Here is a 20,024-nt window from a genome sequence, read left to right on the forward strand (position 1 = left end):
TTCTAAGCACCGGGGTAGCACTGGGGTAATCAGGTTGTCCCACGTGGGGCTCACAGTCTTAATCCCCATTTTACAGATGAGGTAACTGAGGCAAAGACAAGTTAAGTGGCTTGCCCAAGGTCATACTGCAGACTCATGAGTTCGAATCCCAGCTCTGCCACTTGTTGGCTGTGTGACTGTGGGCAAGTCATTTAACTTCTCCGTGCCTCAGTTCCCTCACCTGTAAAATGGGGATTAAGACTGTGAGCCCCACGTGGGACAACCTGATTCCCCTATGTCTACCCCAGCGCTTAGAACAGGGCTTGGCACATAGTAAGCGCTTAACAAATACCAACAATTGAAGGTGACAGGATTAGAACCCACGTCCTCTGACTCCCAAGCCCGTGCTCTTTCCCCTAAGCCACACTGCATCTTTATTACCACTATTACCTCTACTACTACTACTACTGATAATAATGTTGGTATTTGTAAAGCGCTTACTATGTGCTGAGCACTGTTCTAAGCACTGGGGTAGATACAGGGTCATCAGGTTGTCCCACGTGAGGCTCACAGTCTTAATCCCCATTTTACAGACGAGGGAACTGTGGCACAGGGAAGTTACGCGACTTGCCCAAAGTCACACAGCTGATAAGTGACAGAGCCAGGATTGGAACCCACAACCTCTGACACCCAAGCCCGGGCTCTTTCCATAGAAGGTGTACCTTCAGTAAGGCTTAGAGTCCTATCTGACTCTCAACTGAGGCCCCGAGAAGTTAAGTGACTTGCCCAAAGTCACACAGCTGACAGGCGGCGGAGCCGGGATTAGAACCCATGACCTCTGACTCCTAAGCCCGTGCTTAGTAGTAGCGACGGCAGCACTATTCATCCGTCTTCTCCGAGGGGCAGTGAGGACCCAGGTAGGAGAGAGGTGAGGAGGAAGGGAGGGAAGAAATTTTGCATTTGCTCAGAGAAAGGAATAAGGAAGTCTAAGATGTGGGCAAGAAAAGAGACCATGGGGTTTTGAGGAGAGAGAATACTGAGTGCTTACTGAGGAAAGAATGAGCAGAGAGAAAGGCTTTAGAGGAAAAAGGAGAATAAGAAAATAATACCGTTTATTCATTCGATAGTAGTTATTGAGCGCTTACTATGTGCAGAGCACTGTTCCAAGCGCTTGGAATGTACAAATCGATAACAGATAGAGACAGTCCCTGCCCTTTGACGGGCTTACGGTCCAATCGGGGGGAGAGAGAGATTTATGGAAATCAGTCAAGTTGACGTGTATTCCAGCACTTAGGACACTGCTGGGCAAATAGTAAGCGCTTAACAAATGCCATCATTATTATTATTATTACATCTCCCTTATATGAGGCAGAGGCTTCCATGAACCCATGACGGGGGTAGGAGGGGCCAGGGACGGTTCCGTGTCCCATTGCTCTGGATTCCCATGAACTAGTGCCATGCACATTATAAGGATGGTATTTGTTAAGCGCTTACTATGTGCCGAGCACCGTTCTAAGCGCTGGGGTAGATACGGGGTCATCAGGTTGTCCCACGTGAGGCTCACAGTTAACAGATGAGGTAACGGAGGCCCAGAGAAGTGAAGTGACTTGCCCACAGTCACACAGCTGCCAAGTGGCAGAGCCGGGATTCGAACCCATGACCTCTGACAGCCTAGCCCGGGCTCTTCCCACTGAGCCACGCTGCTTCTCACATTACTTCTTCTGCTTCCCTGCTTCTGTCCTTGGACATCTGTCCCTCTCCCCTCACCCCCCCCAAATCACTGTCCCTGCTTACTACTGGAGAGGCAGTGTGGCTTAATGGATAGAGCGCAGGCCTGAAAGTTGGAAGGATCTGCATTCTGATCCTGGTTCCCCTACGTGACCTTGGGCAAGTCACTTCTCTGGGCCTCAGTTACCCCATCCGTAAAATGGGGATTAAGAGTATCAGCCCCACGGGGGACAGGGACTGAGTCCGACCTGATTAACTCGTGCCTACCCCAGTGCTTAGAAGAGTGCTTGGCACATAGTGAGCGGGTAACAAATACCACAACAAGTAACAAGTACCACAAACCCAGCTAAATGAAGACCGAATTTTGCGGTAGTTCATTCATTCATTCATTCAATAGCATTTACTGAGCGCCTACTATGTGCCGAGCACTGTACTAAGCGCTTGGAATGTACAGATCGGTAACGGGTAGAGACAGTCCCTGCCCTCTGAAGGGCTTACAGTCTAATCGGCGGCTTACAGTCTAATCGGGAAAGTTGTTGTTAAACTGACTATTTGCAAAAACCGTGCTGAGCACTGGGATGGATATAAAGCGCTTAGAACAGTGTTTGGCACATAGTAGCGCTGATGAAACACCATCATCGTCATAATCAGGTCGACACTATCCCTGTCCCTCATGGGGCTTTCGATCTAAAGGGCAGTGGCTTAGTGGAAAGAGCCCGGGCTTGGGAGTCAGAGGTCATGAGTTCGACTCCCGGCTCTGCCACTTGGCAGCCGTGTGTCTGTGGGCAAGTCACTTAACTTCTCTGTGCCTCAGTTCCCTCATCTGTAAAATGGGGATGAAGACTGGGAGCCTCACGTGGGACAATCTGATTCCCCTGTATCTCCCCCAGCGCTTAGAACGGTGCTCCGCACGTAGTAAGTGCTTAACAAAATACCAACATTATTAAAGGGCAGGAGAACAGGAATGTAATCCTCACGCTTCTCTACTCTCCCAAGCCTGTAGCATCGTGCTCTGCGCACAGTGAGCACTAAATACACAGCACTGGCGGACTGACTATTCCGTACACAACCCTCGACAAACTGACATACTGAACAAGGGGTCTGAATAATCCATTCACACGCCGCGTCACCGGTCCCCGAGTGATCCAGAGTTGAAGGGAATAAGACCGATAGGGAGAGAGAAAAGAAAGGGGTGTCACAAGGATGCTGGAGATTTAAACAAGCCTCTCCGCCCCAGACCCATTAATTCCAGGGTCAACCTCCGTCCCACTGAAGCCGAGCTGCGGAAAGCAACCGTGGGGGATTTGACTCGGATTGAGTCGAGTTAGAGTGCAGCTGTTTGCCTTGATCTTGCAGCTCAGTAAAACCGTGTCGGCTTGGTTGACATGCGTTGTCCTTTTCCCTTCTGAAAAACGTCACCGAGAGCCCTTCTGATCCTTACGGATCAAACGGATACTCGCGCCTCTATATTTATAGTTAATTTATGCCCAGATAGGCCTTTCTCTAGCAGCTGGAAAACGATGCCGTGACTGCAATTACCTTCTTCCACCTCTCCCAGACAGGTTTTCACCCTCCCAGAGCTCAGGGGGAAAAGCAGCAAGGACCTGGAAGTAAATCTCTCCATTTGGAGTTATTCAAATCACATTTTGATTACAAAGACCAACTCCATTGTGTCATTCGTCTTTACAGAGCAGCTGATGCCTCAAGGAGAGCTTTGAAAAAACATTCTATTTAGAAACAATTTTGTCGGCACCAAACCCTGGGAGTCTCTTTTCCTTTCTCCAGTTCCTTTTCCCTGTTAGGAGAACTATTTGCATGACAACAGGATCATTGACTCCCAAGAACTCAACAGCTCCTGCTGCTTATTTGCCACCTGAAGTTCTAATTCTCTGTCTGTTCCATCATAATCCTTACCGAGGTAATGAGTTACAATGTCACCAACAAGGTTGCAGTGTCTGAGTGTAGAACGAGCAAAAATAAATGAATACCTGAAGAGGAGACTTACCATTTTCATGCTAATGCCCTCTACACTGAGGATCAGAGAGAGTAGTTTCCTATTAAAGGTTGAAATTCTGCTACCAGTTTTCCTCATTCTCAGGGTTTCGAAGCTATCCGAAGAGGAAAACCTTTCTGGGTGGGGTTTTCGCCTTAGATGACATGGGCTCCGTTCTGATTTGGGTTATTACAGAAGAGGGGAAAAATTGGATGTAGGGTTGTTTAAATGAATTACTGAGCTGGAAGGAACTGTCAAAAGTCACAAATGCATAGCGTTGAGAAGCCACGTGGCCTAATGGATAGAACACCGGGGTGGGAGTCAGAAGGACTCATCCTGGCTCCGCCACTTGTCTGCTGGGTGACTTTGGACAAGTCGATTTACTACTCCGTGCCTCAGTTACCTCATCTGTTAAATGGGAATTAAGACTATGATCCCCATGTGGGACAGGGACTGTGTCCAACATGCTTAGCTTGTATCTAGCCCCCTGCTTAGAACAGTGCCTGTCACATAGTAAGCATTTAACAAATACCATTTTTAAAAACCCCTTAAAAGTAGCTTCTTAAAAACACTTTCCCCTTGAATTCAGTCTTTACTGGGCAGACTGATTGAGCCCAGGGAAACACTGAGGTAAATTATCTGAGTGATTCGGAGTGACTGTGGAGACCTTCATTTTCTGCCATCCTCTGGGTCCAACGTTTTGGTTCTGTGACCCCGACCGATAACCCCAATTCACTGAGACCCCACTGTTTTTCAACATGGGAGCAGGAGGACCAGTCAGAGAGTCTGTGAGGCATAGCTGCAATTTCATCAATATAGATGAGATTGTATAAAAAATGCCCAGTTTTCCAGATGAAGACGATCAGGTGGCAGGTTGGGGATGGGGCTGGGAGGAAGTTGTTTCAGACAGTGGGGAATGAATGGGTCATACTGACACTATTACTGCTTGAGAAAAGCAAGAAGAGTAGTTCCTGAAGCCTAAAACCCTATTACCCTATTTATTTTGTTAATGAGATGTACATCACCTTGATTCTATTTATTTGCTATTGTTTTAATGAGATGTTCATCCCCTCGATCCTATTTATTGCTGTTGTTCTTGTCTGTCCTTCTCCCCCGATTAGACCGTAAGCCCGTCAAAGGGCAGGGACTGTCTCTATCTGTTACCGATTTGTACATTCCAAGTGCTTAGTACAGTGCTCTGCACATCGTAAGCGCTCAATAAATGCTATTGAATGAATGAATGAATAAAACACTGACTTCTCTTCCCCATCCTAGCCAGTAGTACTTAGTCCACTCCTTTGCTCACATTAAGTGCTCATTAGATATCATTGATTGATTGATGATAGTGCCCAATACCTGACAGAACAACTTCTGGCTTTCACAGGAAGTCTTTAAGGTCTAGAAAGGCGATGGTGGACCAGAGGGAGTGGACGCCTAACTCCTCCCTCCCCTCATGCCCTGCCCAAAACATGTCCTGTCCCCTTCCCAGAATGTGTCTCCTGTTTCTGGATGTCCACTCCGTCCCTGACAGTTCCTGGGCTACATCAGCCTAACCCTGGGAGTGAGGGGTGTGTTCATGTTGAGCCATGCTATGGTGGTTTCCCATCTCAAGGTGAGAGAGGTCACAAGGCCTGGTTTGCTGTCCCAACATTCATTCATTCATCCAATCATATTTACTGAGCGCTTACTGTGTGCAGAGAACTGTACTAAGCGCTCGGAAAGTACGATTCAGCAACAGATGGAGGCAATCTAGACCCAACAATGGGCTCACAATAATAATGTTGGTATTTGTTAAGCGCTTACTGTGTGCAGAGCACTGTTCTAAGCGCTGGGGTAGAAGCAGGGTAATCAGGTTGTCCCACGTGAGGCTCACAGTCTTCATCCCCATTTTACAGATGAGGGAACTGAGGCACGGAAAAGTGAAGTGACTTGCCCACAGTCACACAGTTGACAAGTGGCAGAGCTGGGATTTGAACCCATGACCTCTGACTCCCAAGCCCGGGCTCTTTCCACTGAGCCACGCTGCTTCTCACAACCTAGAATGGGGGAGACAGATAACAAAACAAAACAAATAGACAGGCATCAATAGCATCAATATAAGTAAATAGAATTATAAACTTATACACATCATTAATAAAATAAATAGAATAATAATTATGTACATATATACATATGCACTGTGGGGTGGGGAGGGGGCTAGAGCAGAGGGAGAGAGTCGGGGCGACGGGGAGGGGAGGAGGAGCAGAAGAAAATGGGGGCTCAGTCTGGGAGACTGACATAAGATAGGGGTAAGCTGGCAGTTTTGAATAGTAGCTAAGGTGATCTTGTGTGTTTGGAGAAAGGACAAAAGGAAGTCTGGGTGTGTGTGTGTGTTTGCATTCACTTTCACCCCACCCTCTGCTTCCACTCCTGGTAGACTGCCCCCAAAAGAGGAAGAAAAAATATTTTCATATCCCCAAAATGTTTTTTTTTTGCCAAATACAAAATTCATCACCAGACTTGGGGCCACTGAGTGCTTTGATTTTGAGAGCTGCTGCCTTAGACCCCATAGGAAGACCTGTCAGGCTCCTGGCTGCTCCCTGGCAGTATCTCAATCCCCAAACGGTCCTGATGGAAAGCTCCAGAATGGTTGGGGAGGTCTGACAGGCACCCACTGTCTGGAGAGAGAAAGAGAAAATAAAGAGCCGTAGGACTGTCACCCACACAACCTAAGACTTACTGTCCTACCACCCAACCCTGTCAATCAAGCAATCGATCAATGGTATTTATTGAGCACTTACTGCATGCAGAGCACTGTACTAAGCACTTGGGTGGGGCCAATGTAATAATATAACAGACACATTCCCTTCCCGCAACAACCTGTGCCCTAGAATAACTAGAGAATGGTGGAGGGAGCAGCCCTGGAACACGTCAATCTCCTTAGGATGCCAACAAGAGCATCAGCGGTGCTTCAATCAGTCAATCAGTGGTATTTTATTTTATTATGGTATTTGTTAAGCGCTTACAGAGTGCCAGACACTGTTCTAAGCACTTGGGTGGATACAAACCAAATGGATTAGACACAATCCCTGTCCCATTTGGGGCTCACAGTCTCAATCCCCATTTTACAGACGAGGGAACTGAGGCAAGGAGACAGGAAGCAACCTACCCAAGTTCACACAGCAGACAAGTGGAGGAGCTGGGACTAGAAAGCATGACCTTCTGACTCTCAGGCCCGTATCCACTACGCCTTGCTGCTTCTATTGGTTGAGTACACACTGAGTGCAGAGCTCAGTATTTAGGGCTTGGGAGAGTACAGTACCGTAGATGGTCGACAAGATCTCCGCTCTTAAGGAGCTTCCGATTTTCTGGGGAGACAGACATAAACATAAACTATGGATGGGGAAAAGGCAGAGCATTAGGATATGGACATATGTGCTGTGAGAGAGAAATGGTTATAGTAATGTTGGTATTTGTTAAGCGCTTACTATGTTCAGAGCACTGTTCTAAGCGCTGGGGTAGACACAGGGGAATCAGGTTGTCCCACGTGGGGCTCACAGTCTTCATCCCCATTTTACAGATGAGGTAACTGAGGCACCGAGAAGTGAAGTGACTTGCCCACAGTCGCACAGCTGACAAGTGGCAGAGCCGGGATTCGAACTCATGACCTCTGACTCCAAAGCGCGGGCTCTTTCCACTGAGCCACGCTGCTATCTAAAGCGCTTAGAGGGTATGAACGTAAGGCATAAGAAAAAGAGAGGGGAAATGAAAGATCAGTCAGGGAAGGCTTCCAGAGGTGATATGATTTAAGTAGAGCTTTAAAAACGGGGAGAATGGGGTTCTTTAGTTATGAAAGGAGAGGGCCGGAGAACCTGGGCAAGGGGTAGATGGCGAGTTAGACGTGACTGAGGTACGGAGAGTAGGGTGGCATTAGAGGAGCAAATTGTTTGGGTCGGGTTGTAGTAGGAAATGGGCAGCATTAAGTAGAAGGGGGAGAGCTAGTGGAATGCATTAAAGCCGGTAGCGAGGAGTCACTGTTTGATGTGGTCATGGATAAGCATCCATCATAGGTTTTGGAGAAAAGATGTAAATAGAATTTTTTTTAGCAAAATGATCTGGGCATCCGAGTGAAGAAGAGGTGAAGCTGGAGGCAGGGAGGTCAGTGAGGCGGATGATGTCAAGGTGGGATGTGGAAAATGCAAGCGCTTAGTACAGTGCTTTGAACACAGTAAGCGCTCAATAAATACGATTGAATGAACGAATGAATGATGAATGAAAATGTTTGGACTGGCAGAGTGGCAGTTAGATAGAGAAGAAGTGATAGATTTTAGATATGTTAGGAAGGTATAACTGACAGGATTTGGTGAGCAACAGGATATGCATGTTGAGAGAGAGGTGGGCCAAGGATAATGCCATGTTTCCAGACTTCTGAGACAGGGAGGATGGTGGTGGTGTCAACTGTGATGAGAAAATCTGCAGGATAAAGGGTTTTGGGTGGAAAGGTGCGGAGGGTTTTTTTGAACTCTTTACCATCAACTTTAAGACATTTTATCAGCAATCTCTTTGCTACCTTACCTCACTCAGCTCCTACTATCGATCAGTGGCATTTATCGAGTCCTTTCAATATGCAGAGCACCGTACTAAGTGTTTTGGAGAGCGATAATGATAATGTTGGTATTTGTTAAGTGCTTACTATGTGCAGAGCACTGTTCTAAGCGCTGGGCTAGATACAGGATAATCAGGTTGTCCCACGTGAGGCTCACAGTCTTAATCCCCATTTTACAGATGAGGTAGCTGAGGCCCAGAGAAGGTAAGTGACTTGCCCACAGTCACCCAGCTGACAAGGGGCAGAGCGGGGATTCGAATCTGGGAGACACATTCCCTGCGCACAACTAACTTTTTTATGATATTTGTTAAGAACCTACTATGTGCCAGGCCCATTCTAAGTGCTGGAGCAGATCCGAACAGATCAGTTTGGACACAGTCCCTGTCCCACATAGGGTTCACAGAATTAACCCCCATTTCATAGATGAGGCATAGAGAAGTAAAATGGCTTGCCCAAGGACTCACAGCAAACAGTTGGCAGATCTGGGATTAAAACCCAGATCCTTCTGACTCCCAGGCCTGGGCTCTGTCCACTAGGCCATTCAGCTTCTTGGTTAGAGCGTAGAGTCTTGAGGCAGAGACAGATATTTATGTAAATAGAAAAGTTATACAATATAATTTAGAGATATGTACGTAAGTGCTACAACTCAAACGGCAAACTCCACTCAGCTAACACCTTTCTCGTTATTCTCAGTTAATCAATTGGTCAATCAATTCTCGTGCTAAACACCTTCTCATATCCCCCTTCTGGCCTGGAACTCCCTCCCTGTTCAAAGCAGAGACCACCACTCTCTCCACCCTTCAAAGCCCTCCTAAAATCATGCATGATCTATGCCCTTGGTTCTGTAACCCATAAGCACTTTTATTTTCACCCCAACCCCATAGCATATATATATATATATATATATATATATATATATATATATATATATTAATTAGTATATATATATATAAAGATGTATATTAATATATACCCCAACCCCATAGTGTATATATATTAATATAGTATATATATATATTAATTAGTATATATATAGATGTATATTAATATATATACACTATGGGGTTGGGGTGAAAATAAAAGTATATTTATATATAAATATATACACACATCTTTATATATGTAAGATATATATTAATATATATATTAAAGATGTATATTAAAGGTATATACATGTATTTGTACATGTACACACACCTATATATGCATATATAGGTGTGTGTATAAATATAAATGTATATAGAGAAATTAATAATGGTATTTGTTAAGCACTTACTATGTGCCAGGCACTGTACTAAGCACCGGGGTGGTTTACAAGCAAGTCAGGTCGGACACAGTCCCTGTCCCATGTGGGGCTCACAGTCTCCATCCTCATTTTACAGATGAGTTAACTGAGACACAAAGAAGTGAAGTGACTCTCCCAAGGTCAAACAGCAGACAAGCGACTGAGCTGGGATTAGAACCCATGACCTTCTGACTCCCAGCCCCGTGCTCAATCTTTATTTTATTGTCTGTCTCCCCCCATAGTGTGTAAACTCCCTCTGGGCGGGGATAGTGTCTACCCATTGTACTGTACTCTCCCAAGCGCTTAGTACAGTGTTCTGCCCACAGTAAGTGCATAATAAATGCCAGTGATTGATTGTTTGATTGGACGTGTGACGTCTGAGTTGTCGGCGAGGCATCCAAGTAGAGACGTCCTGAAAGGCGGGAGGAAATGTGAGATTGTAGAGAAGGGAAGATGTAAGGGCCGAAGAGATTGATTTCAGAATCATCCATATAGAAATGACAGCCGAAGCCATGGGAGCTAATGAATTCTCCAAGGGGAGTGTGATATAAATGGAAAATAGGAGGGGACCCCAAACTGAACCCTGAGAGACCTCCCCCTCAACTGGAGGAGGGAGACAGAGGAGGAACTCACCCAAGAGACTGAGAAGGAGCAGGCAGAGAGATAAGAGGAGAGTGAGGAGAGGAACTTCATCCGTTCATTCATTCAATCAATCCTATTTATTGAGTACTTACTGTGTGCAGAGCACTGTACTAAGCACTTGGGAAAGCACAATACAACAAAAAACAGTGACCTTCCCCGCCCAGCATGTGTTTCCAGTCTAGAGCGGAGAGGAGAGACATTCATTCAATAGTATTTATTGAGCGCTATGTGCAGAGCACTGTACTAAGCGCTTGGAATGTACAATTCGGCAACAGAGAGAGACAATCCCTGCCCATTGACGGGCTTACAGACAATACAAATGAATAAAATTATAGATAAGGACATAGTGCTGTGGGGCTGGGAGGGGGGAGGGGGAAAGGGAGCAATTCAGGGTGACGCAGAAGGGAGTGGGAGATGAGGAAAAGTGGGCTTAGCCTAGGAAGGCCTCTTGGAGGAGATGTGCTTTGAAGTGGGGGAGGTTTTGATGTTCTGTACTGTTCTGTGTACAGTGTTCTGTACTCTGTGGCCTCCATAAATGACAGTTGGCTGAGCGACACAAGCGCACATGAACGGACTTTGATCAGGGATCCACTACGGCGTCTAACGTATTCCCGGGCTGACCACCCAGCCGATTTGAACCATTCAGGAAAAGGAAAAGATGATGCAAAAATGCCCGGGTCACTGTGTTGACCGATATTTGTAGCAAACGGTTAGCCAATAGCCACATCTCTTTAGCTACTAAATCCTGATAGCTGTATCCGGTGGCCAAGGGTGGGGATGAGACTAGCCGCCGGGGACTGCAATAGACCCAGTCCTTGGCATGAGAACAGTCATATATCTCCCAGGTCTGATATGACTCTGGGCCTCCACCAGTCACTAGTGAGGAAATATTATTTAAACATCAAACTACAGGAATAAGAAGGCTGTCAACCTATCTCCAGGAGCCTCAGGCATAGTAATTTATCAGAAAGTCATAATAAAGTTCCTGAGTTCTTCAGTGGTTGCATCTTTCTCTTGTATTTCAACTTACCACAGCACCTGATACAGCGTTCTGCCTACGTGATGCTCCATCAATACTGCGTATCCCGGTTCCCCACTTGTCTGCCGTGTGACCTTGGGCAAGTCACTTCACTTCTCTGGGCCTCAGTTACTTCATTTGTAAGATGGGAAATAAGAATGTGAGCCCTACGTGGGAGATAATTCATTAGTATACTTGTTAAGTGCTTACTAAGCGCCAAATACTCTTATAAGCCCTGGGGTAAACACAAATTATTCAGGTTGGACACAGTCCCTGTCCCCATGGGGTTCACACTGTTCATCCCCGCGTTACAGATGAGGTAACTGAGCCCCAGAGGAGTGATTTGCCCAAGGTCACACAGTATATACTTGGCGGAGCTGGGATCAGAACCCATGACCTTCTGACTCCCAGGCCCAGGCTGTATCGACTAAGCCAGCAAGTGGCTGGCTGTATAGTAAGTGCTTAATAAATATCATAAAAAAAGAGGTGGAATATCAAGCAGTGAATGGTATTTATCGGCTGCTTAGTGAATGCAGAGCCCACTGTACTAATTCTTTGTTGCATTGAACTCTCCCAAGCGCCTTGTAAAGAGCTCTGCGCGTAGTAAGTGCACGATAAATACCACTGACGGATGGATCTACTGGAAAAGTACAGTACAACACATTTGGTAGACACGTTCTCTGCCAACAACAAGCTTACAACTAGAGGGGAAGACAGACATAAATGTAAATCATTAATATATGGATAACGTGCCCTTTTTGGACCAGGAATGCAGAAGGAGAGAACAGTGGCCTGTCGATCACTCCAGCCCTCTGTTCACAGACATATCCCCAACTACAAATCCATCAGCATGGCAGAGTGGATAGAGCACCGGCCTGGGCATCAGAAGGTCATGGATTCGAATCCCCGCTCTGCCACTTGTCAGCTGTGTGACTGTGGGCACGTCACTTAACTTCTCTGTGCCTCAGTGACCTCATCTGTAAAATGGCGATGAAGACTGTGAGCCTCACGTGGGACAACCCGATTGCCCTGTATCTACTCCAGCGCTTAGAACAGTGCTCTGCACATAGTAAGCGCTTAACAAATGCCACCATTATTAATCCCAGCTCCTCCACTTATTTGCTTTGTGACCTTTGGCAAGTCACTTCATTTCTCCGTGCCTTAGTTCCCTCATCCGTAAAATGGGGATTGAGACTGTGAGCCCCAAGTGGGTGAGGGACTGTGTCCAACCCAGTTTGCTTCTATCCTGGCCCAGTGCCTGGCACACAGTAGGCGCTCGACAAATATCACAGTTATGATGGTTATTATAATTATCACCAATTACATCCTATTTCACTGGCCAGGGGAGAGCAGTGGCCTGATAATTACCCCAGCCATCTGGTCACAGACCCATCAGCAACCCCCCTCTGACTCTACTGGCCAATTTTAGATCGAGTTCCATGCTGGGACTTCTGTGAATGAGGGACAACACTCTCTCCCTGTCTAGACTGTAAAATTCTTGCGGGTGGCGAAGATTTCTAATAGGTATCAACTCCATGCATTCATTCATTCAATAGTATTTATTGAGCGCTTACTATGTGCAGAGCTCTGTACTAAGCGCTTGGAATGGACAAGTCGGCAACAGATAGAGACGGTCCCTGCCCAACATCGGGCTCACAGTCTAATCGGGGGAGACGGACAGACAAAAACAGTAGCAATAAATAGAGTCAAGGGGAAGAACATCGCATAAAAACAATGGCAACTAAATAGAATCAGGGTGATGTACATCTCATTAAACAAAATAAACAAAATAAATAGGGTGATAAAGATATATACAGTCGAGCGGACGAGTACGGCGCTGAGGGGGTGGGACGGGAGAAGGGGAGGAGGAGAGGGAAAGGGGGGAGAAGAGGGTTTAGCTGCGGAGACGGGAGGGGGGGGTAGAGTTGTACAGACTAAGTAGGACAATACAAACAACACTAACTTTATTCACCCCACCCTCAGCCCCACAGCACTTACAATAATAATAATAATGGAATTTTTAAAGCGCTATGTGCCAGACACTGTACTAAGCACCGGGGTGGCAATCGGGTTGGACATGATCCCTGTCCCACATAGGGCTCACGGTGTCAATCTCTATTTTACAGATTAGGGCCCTAAGAGAAGTGAAGTGACTTTCCCAAGGTCACAGCAGACAAATGACAGAGCCAAGATTAGAACCCATGACCTTCTCCCAGACCCGTTCTCTATCCACTGCGCTGTGCCACTTCTCTGTACGTTACGTCCCTGTCACTTATGTACCTACCTGCGATTATTCATTTATATCAAGGTCCGTTTCTCCCTCTAGACGGTAAGCTCTTTGTGGGGAGGGAAAGTGGCTGCCAACTGTCGAATCGTACTCCCGCAAGAGCTCAGTACAGTGCTCGGCACACAGTAAGCACTCAAATATGATCAATTGATGGACTTGTTATCCCCATACTCCAACGACACCGGGATTTGGTCGTTCCTTCAACAGTGACTCACTTCAAACCCTCGTATCTACTCCCGTCCACCCTGAGACTTCCATTATCTGCACTTCTTAGTGGAAGGAACCCAACACTAGTCCTGTTTCGAGTTCTGGCTCCCCTACTGGTCTGTAGTGTGACCTTGGACAAGTCACTTTACTTCTCTGAGCCTCAGTTTTATCATCTTTAAAATGGGGATGAAATAACTGTTCTCCCTGCTTCTCAGACTGCGAACCCTGTGCGGGATAATAACTGTACCTATCAAATCGATCAGTGATCAGTGCTCGCTTCGGCAGCACATATATTAGAATTGGAATGATACAGAGAAGATGAGCATGGCCCCTGCGCAAGGATGACACGCAAATTCGTGAAGCGTTCCATTTTTTTTTTTTTGAGAAGCAGCGTGGAAAGAGCCCGGGCTTTGGAGTCAGAGGTCATGGGTTCGAATCCCGGCTCTGCTGCTTGTCAGTTGTGTGACTGTGGGCAAGTCACTTCACTTCTCTGTGCCTCAGTTCCCTTATCTGTCAAATGGGGATTAAGACTGTGAGCCCCACGTGGGACAGCCTGATTCCCTTGTGTCTACCCCAGCGCTTAGAACAGTGTTCTGCACATAGTAAGCGCTTATCAAATACCAACATTATTATATTTATTGAGCACTTACTACATGCAGAGCACAGGACTGAGTGCTTCTGAGAGTACAACAGAATTAGCAGACTCATTCCCTGCCTATAACAAGCTTAGAGTCTAGAGGAGCTTTCCATTTTATTTCCATTTATTTAATTATCTTGTGATTATCCCTGCAGTTTGCAGATTATTTGGCATACAGTAAGCATATAATAAATACCATCAAAAACTAATGGGAAAGACTCCACCTTTTTATTCATTTGGGAAGCAGCGTGGCTCAGTGGAAAGAGCCTGGGCTTGGGAGTCAGAGGTCATGAATTCGACTCCCGGCTCTGTCCCTTGTCAGCTGTGTGACTGTGGGCAAGTCACTTCACTTCTCTGGGCCTCAGTTGCCTCATCTGTAAAATGGGGATAAACTGTGAGCCTCAGGTGGGACAACCCGATTACCCTGTATCTCCCCCAGCGCTTAGAACAGTGCTCTGCACATAGTAAGCACTTAACAAATATCAACATTATTATTATTTGTTCATTCAATCAGATTTACTGAGCACTTACCGTTCGTTCATTCATTCATTCATTCATTCATTCATTCAATTGTATTTATTAGAGAAGCGGCGTGGCTCAGCGGAAAGAGCCCGGGTTTGGGACTCAGAGGTCATGGGTTCGACTCCCGGCTCTGCCGCTCGTCAGCTGTGGGACTGTGGGCAAGTCACTTCAATTCTCTGTGCCTCAGTTACCTCATCTGTAAAATGGGGATTGAGACTGTGAGCCTCACATGGGACAACCCGATTACCCTGTATCTCCCCCAGCGCTTAGAACAGTGCTCTGCACATAGTAAGCGCTTAACCAACATTGTTATTGAGCATTTACTGTGTGCAGAGCACTGTACTAAGTGCTTGGAAGAGCACAATACAACAATAAACAGACACAGTCCCTGCTCACAACTACCTCACAGTCTATAGCGGAGCAATCAGTACAAATAAATGAAATCACAGAGATGTACATAAGTGCTGTGGGGCTGGGACGGGGGAAGAAGAAAGGGAGTAAGTCAGGGCGATGCAGAAGGGAGTGGGGGATGCGGAAAGGTGGGGCTTGGTTTGGGAAGGCCTCCTGGAGGAGGTGTGCTTTCAGTAAGGCTTTGAGCGCTATTACTAAATTTTGGGAGAGCACCCTGCCCACAGTGATCTTATAGTTTAGAGGGGAGTTCAGAGTGCAGAGGCCTGTCTGCCCCAGGTGTGACAAACCAAGGTGCTGAAACCTCTGGCATAGGGAAATAGCTGATGGCTCCACCTTCCTTGCTTTTATCAATCAATCGACGGTATTTATTGCATTCCCACTATAAGCTGAGCACTGTGCTAAGCATCTGTGAGAGTAATAATAATAATAATGTTGGTATTTGTTAAGCACTTACTATGTGCGGAGCACTGGTCTAAACTCCGCGGTAGACAAAGGGGAATCAAGTTGTCCCACGTGGGGCTCACAGTCTTAATCCCCTTTTTGCAGATGAGGGAACTGGGGCACAGAGAAGTGAAGTGACTTGCCCTCAGTCACACAGCTGACAAGTGGCAGAGACGGGATACCACACAACGGAACTGGGAGACAAAATTCCTGCCCACCAGGAGCTTACTGTCTAGATGGTGAGACGGACATTAATAGAAATTTCAGCTGTCCACGGAAATTCTGCGGAGCTGAGACTAGGGTGAATATCAACTACTTAGAGAAGCATCATGGCCGAGGGGAAAGAGCACAGGTCGGGAAGTCAGAGGACCTGGGTTCTAAACCCGGCTCTGCCACCTGTCTGCTGTGACCTTGTGCGAGTCACTTCACTTCGCTAGGCCTCAGTTTCCCCATCTCTGCAATGGGGACTCAACAGCTGTTCTCCCACCTACTCAGACTCGGAATCCCACCTGGGACCTGATTATCTTGTATGTCCCTCAGTGCTTAGTACAGTGGTTGGTAATAATAATGATAATGTTGGTATTTGTTAAGCGCTTACTATGTGCCCAGCACTGTTCTAAGCGCTGGGGTAGACGCAAGGGAATCAGGTTGTCCCACGTGGGGCTCACAGTCTTCATCCCCATTTTCCAGGTGAGGTAACTGAGGCACCGCGAAGTGAAGTGACTTGCCCAAAGTCACACAGCTGACAAATGGCCGGGCCGGGATTTGAACCCATGACCTCTGACTCCAAAGCCCGTGCTCTTTCCACTGAGCCACGCTGCTTCTCTACTTGTGGTAGATAGTAAGCACTTAGTAAACACCACAGTTAAGTGCTTAAAGGCTGGACAACCTCTGAACTGCAGAAACCAATGCCCTGTCAGAGTGTAAATCAGTGTCTGAACTCATTCAATCATATTTAGCAAATTCTTATTGAGTGCAGAGCACTGTACTAAGCGTTCGGGAGAGGACACTACAAATAAACAGACACGTTCGCTTCCCACAGTGAGCTTCAGAATATGTCACTGAGAGGTGCAAGCAGGGGCTTGTCCTCAAGGAAAGAGCCTTTGAAAGTTGGAGGCAGGAAAGGAGATGGGGAACAGGAAGGAAGGGAAGAGAGAGCCAAATCCTCAGATCAGGGGAAAAGAAAAAATGGAGCCAGATGAAAAGAACAAACAGGATGTGAAACAGAAACAGTTGGAGGAAGAAAGGAGAGAATCTTAAAATAAAATCAATAAATGGTGAGTGAAGGGAACCAGAGAAACTGCGGCCTAGTGGATAGAACATGGGTTTGGGAGCCTGAAGGACTTGGCTTCTAATCCTGGCTCTGCCACTTTGCTGTGCGACCCTTGGGCAAGTCACTTAACTTCTCTGGGCCTTGGCTACCTCATCTCTAAAATGGGGATAAAAACTGTAGGCCCATGTGGGACATGGGTTGTGTCCAACCTGATCAGCTTGTATCGATGTCAGTGCTTAGTACGGTGCCTGTCCCAAAGTAAGTGCTTAACAATTGCTTTTTAAAAAAAAAACAGAGCAGAGGGGTAGACTACACAGAAAAAGGACACACATTCTGATGGAAGAGAAGGGGAATGCACAAAAACAGGACACACATTCTAATAGAAGAGGACAGGAATGGAAGAAGAGGCATCGCAGGAGAATCGAGCACCAGAGAAAAAAAATAACAGGTTAATGAAAGTGTGCCCCAGTGAGGCAGGACAGAAAGCGGATGGGAGGAGGAAATAAACAAGTAGGTGTGGGGCAGAAAGCGGCGAAGAGAGCTCGGCTGGAGGCGCTGTCAGCTCCGAGCTCCGACGCCTCTCTCCCTCGTTGACGGCCACGTTCCCCGGGGGAGGGATCTGAGGACAGGAGGCCGCCCTGCGCTCAGCGATGCCGAACAGCTCGAGGCAGCCAGACCACCGCTCGGCACCGGATTCCTGGGGCCGAAGCTCCTACTTGATATGCAAGAGGCAGAGCCAAGCAGCTGTCGCCGACGGCCTCCTCCTTCAGACGTGGGGAGGCCCGGGTTCCTCATTTGCAATTCAGGAGAGACATGCGTACATCCATGTACACAGACACCCCCAGTTACAGCTCTGAAGGCGGATTTCGCCCACCTGGGAACACGCGTGGCCCCGAGCACGCAGTGAAAGATAGCACGTGCGGGTCACACGGTCATCCAGAAGCGGAGGGCCGGGAGCGGGCCTGACTTTAGAAATAGATCCTCCTAGAGAGGGTAGGGGTCTCATACCTTAGGGACTGGGGTTAACCCCTCCGTGGCGAAGCCGGGGGAAGAAGACGTGACCTGGAGGAAACGGTTCAGCCACCCTAAACAGCCCTCAAGGACTGGTTCGCCTACTGGCATTTGGACTGCAGATGTCACGCCGGCACAAAGGCGGACGCATCTCTCCGGGGAAATCAAGGCTGAGTCGTCTTCCCGGAATGCTGGATGCCTGCCCGAAGGGGCCTAACCTCTTTCCCCTTTCTCCATATCTGAGCCAGGGTAGGCATTTGGATAAAATTACATTATGGAGGACTTGGCTCTTTTTCTTTTACTCTGATAAACCAGGCATACGGTTTTAAAGCATTTTTGTGAAAATCAAACGCAGATTCCCGGACGGAGAGATTAGCACAAGGTAAACTGAGGGAGGGAAGGTGGGGTGAAGTAATGATGAAATAGCGAAGCTGGAAAGCAGCGTGACCTAGCGGGAGAAGCACAGATCTGGGGATCAGGAGACCCAGGGCTATCATCCTGATTTTGCCACTTGCCTGCCCTGTGACCTTGGTCAAGTCACTTAACTTCTCTGTCCCTCAGTTTCCTAATCTGCAAACTAAGGATTCAGTCTTTGTTCTCCCTCCTACCTACACTGTGAACCCCTTATGAGACAAGGACTGTTTTCCACCTGATTCTCTGGTATCTACCTCAGGGTTTAGACCGTGTTTAGTACACAATAAGTGCTTAACAAATACCCAACCCTCAGCCCCATATTAAACACATACTCATAACTTATTTATTTACATTAATGTGTATCTCTCCCTTTAATTTAATAATGTTGGTATTTGTTAAGCGTTTACTATGTGCAGAGCACTCTTCTAAGCGCTGGGGTAGATACAGGGTCATCGGGTCGTCCCACGTGAGGCTCACAGTTAATCCCCATTTTCCAGATGAGGTAACTGAGGCCCAGAGAAGTGAAGTGACTTGCCCACAGTCACACAGCTGACAAGTGGCAGAGCCGGGAGTCGAACCCATGTCCTCTGACTCCGAAGCCCAGGCTCTTTCCGCTGAGCCGCGCTGCTTCTCTACTGAGCCACGCCGCTTCTCTTTCTGTCGGCTCTTTGTGGGCAGGGGATGTGTCTATTGACTCTATTGTATTTTACTCTCCCAAACGCTTAGTAAAGTGCTCTACTCAACCAATACAGTGGCTTAGCCCATTGCTGGGTAGGGATTGCCTCTATTTGTTGTCCAACTGTACTTTCCAAGAGCATTCTTCAGTGCTCTTGCACTCAGTATGTGCTTAATAAATATGATTGAATGAATTAATGGATTGACTGATGCTCCCCTATTAGAGGGTAAGCTCCCTGTGGGGAGGAAACATACCTTGGCCTTCTAGTGTATTATTCCAAATGATGGCATTTGTTAAGCGCTTACTAAGTGCAAAGCACTGTTCTAAGCACTGGGGAGGATACAAGGTCCTTTATGGGAAGCAGCGTGGCTCAGTGGAAAGAGCTTAGGCTTCGGAGTCAGAGGTCATGGGTTCGACTCCCGGCTCTGTCACTTGTCAGCTGTGTGACTGTGGGCAAGTCACTTCACTTCTCTGGGCCTCAGTTACCTCATCTGGAAAATGGGGATTAACTGTGAGCCTCACGTGGGACGACCTGATGACCCTGTATCTCCCCCAGCGCTTAGAACAGTGCTCTGCCCATAGTAAGCGCTTAACAAATACAAGGTGCTCAGGTTGTCGAACGTGGGGCTCACAGTCTTGATGCCCATTTTACAGATGAGATAACTGAAGCACAGAGAAGTTAAGTGACTTGCCCAGAGTCACACAGCTGACGAGCGGCTGAGCCGGGATTTGAACCCATGACCTCTGACTCCCCAGCCCGTGCTCTTTCCACTGAGCCATGCTGCTTCTCTAACACAGGGTATTGCACTCAGTGGGGACTCAGGGTATCTCTCATTAATATTACTGAAACGTTGGCCCATCCCCAGAGTCTTTGACTCAGCGGTAGCTATTTCAAGTTATTTGAAGCAGCAGGAA

At 47.2% G+C, this 20,024-nt stretch overlaps 1 protein-coding gene and 1 non-coding gene across 2 annotated transcripts in view; both read left to right on the forward strand.

The window, feature by feature from the left end:
• The window catches only part of EPHB1 (EPH receptor B1), a 652,092-nt gene that overhangs the window by 614,987 nt on the left and 17,081 nt on the right, over positions 1–20,024 (forward strand). The window lies entirely within an intron of this gene.
• On the forward strand, positions 13,994–14,100 carry LOC114817143. The gene has a single exon (XR_003764993.1). It is a non-coding gene; the product is annotated as a U6 spliceosomal RNA (small nuclear RNA).

The sequence above is a fragment of the Ornithorhynchus anatinus genome, chromosome 1 (genome assembly GCF_004115215.2).
Source record: "Ornithorhynchus anatinus isolate Pmale09 chromosome 1, mOrnAna1.pri.v4, whole genome shotgun sequence".
NCBI lineage: Eukaryota > Metazoa > Chordata > Mammalia > Monotremata > Ornithorhynchidae > Ornithorhynchus > Ornithorhynchus anatinus.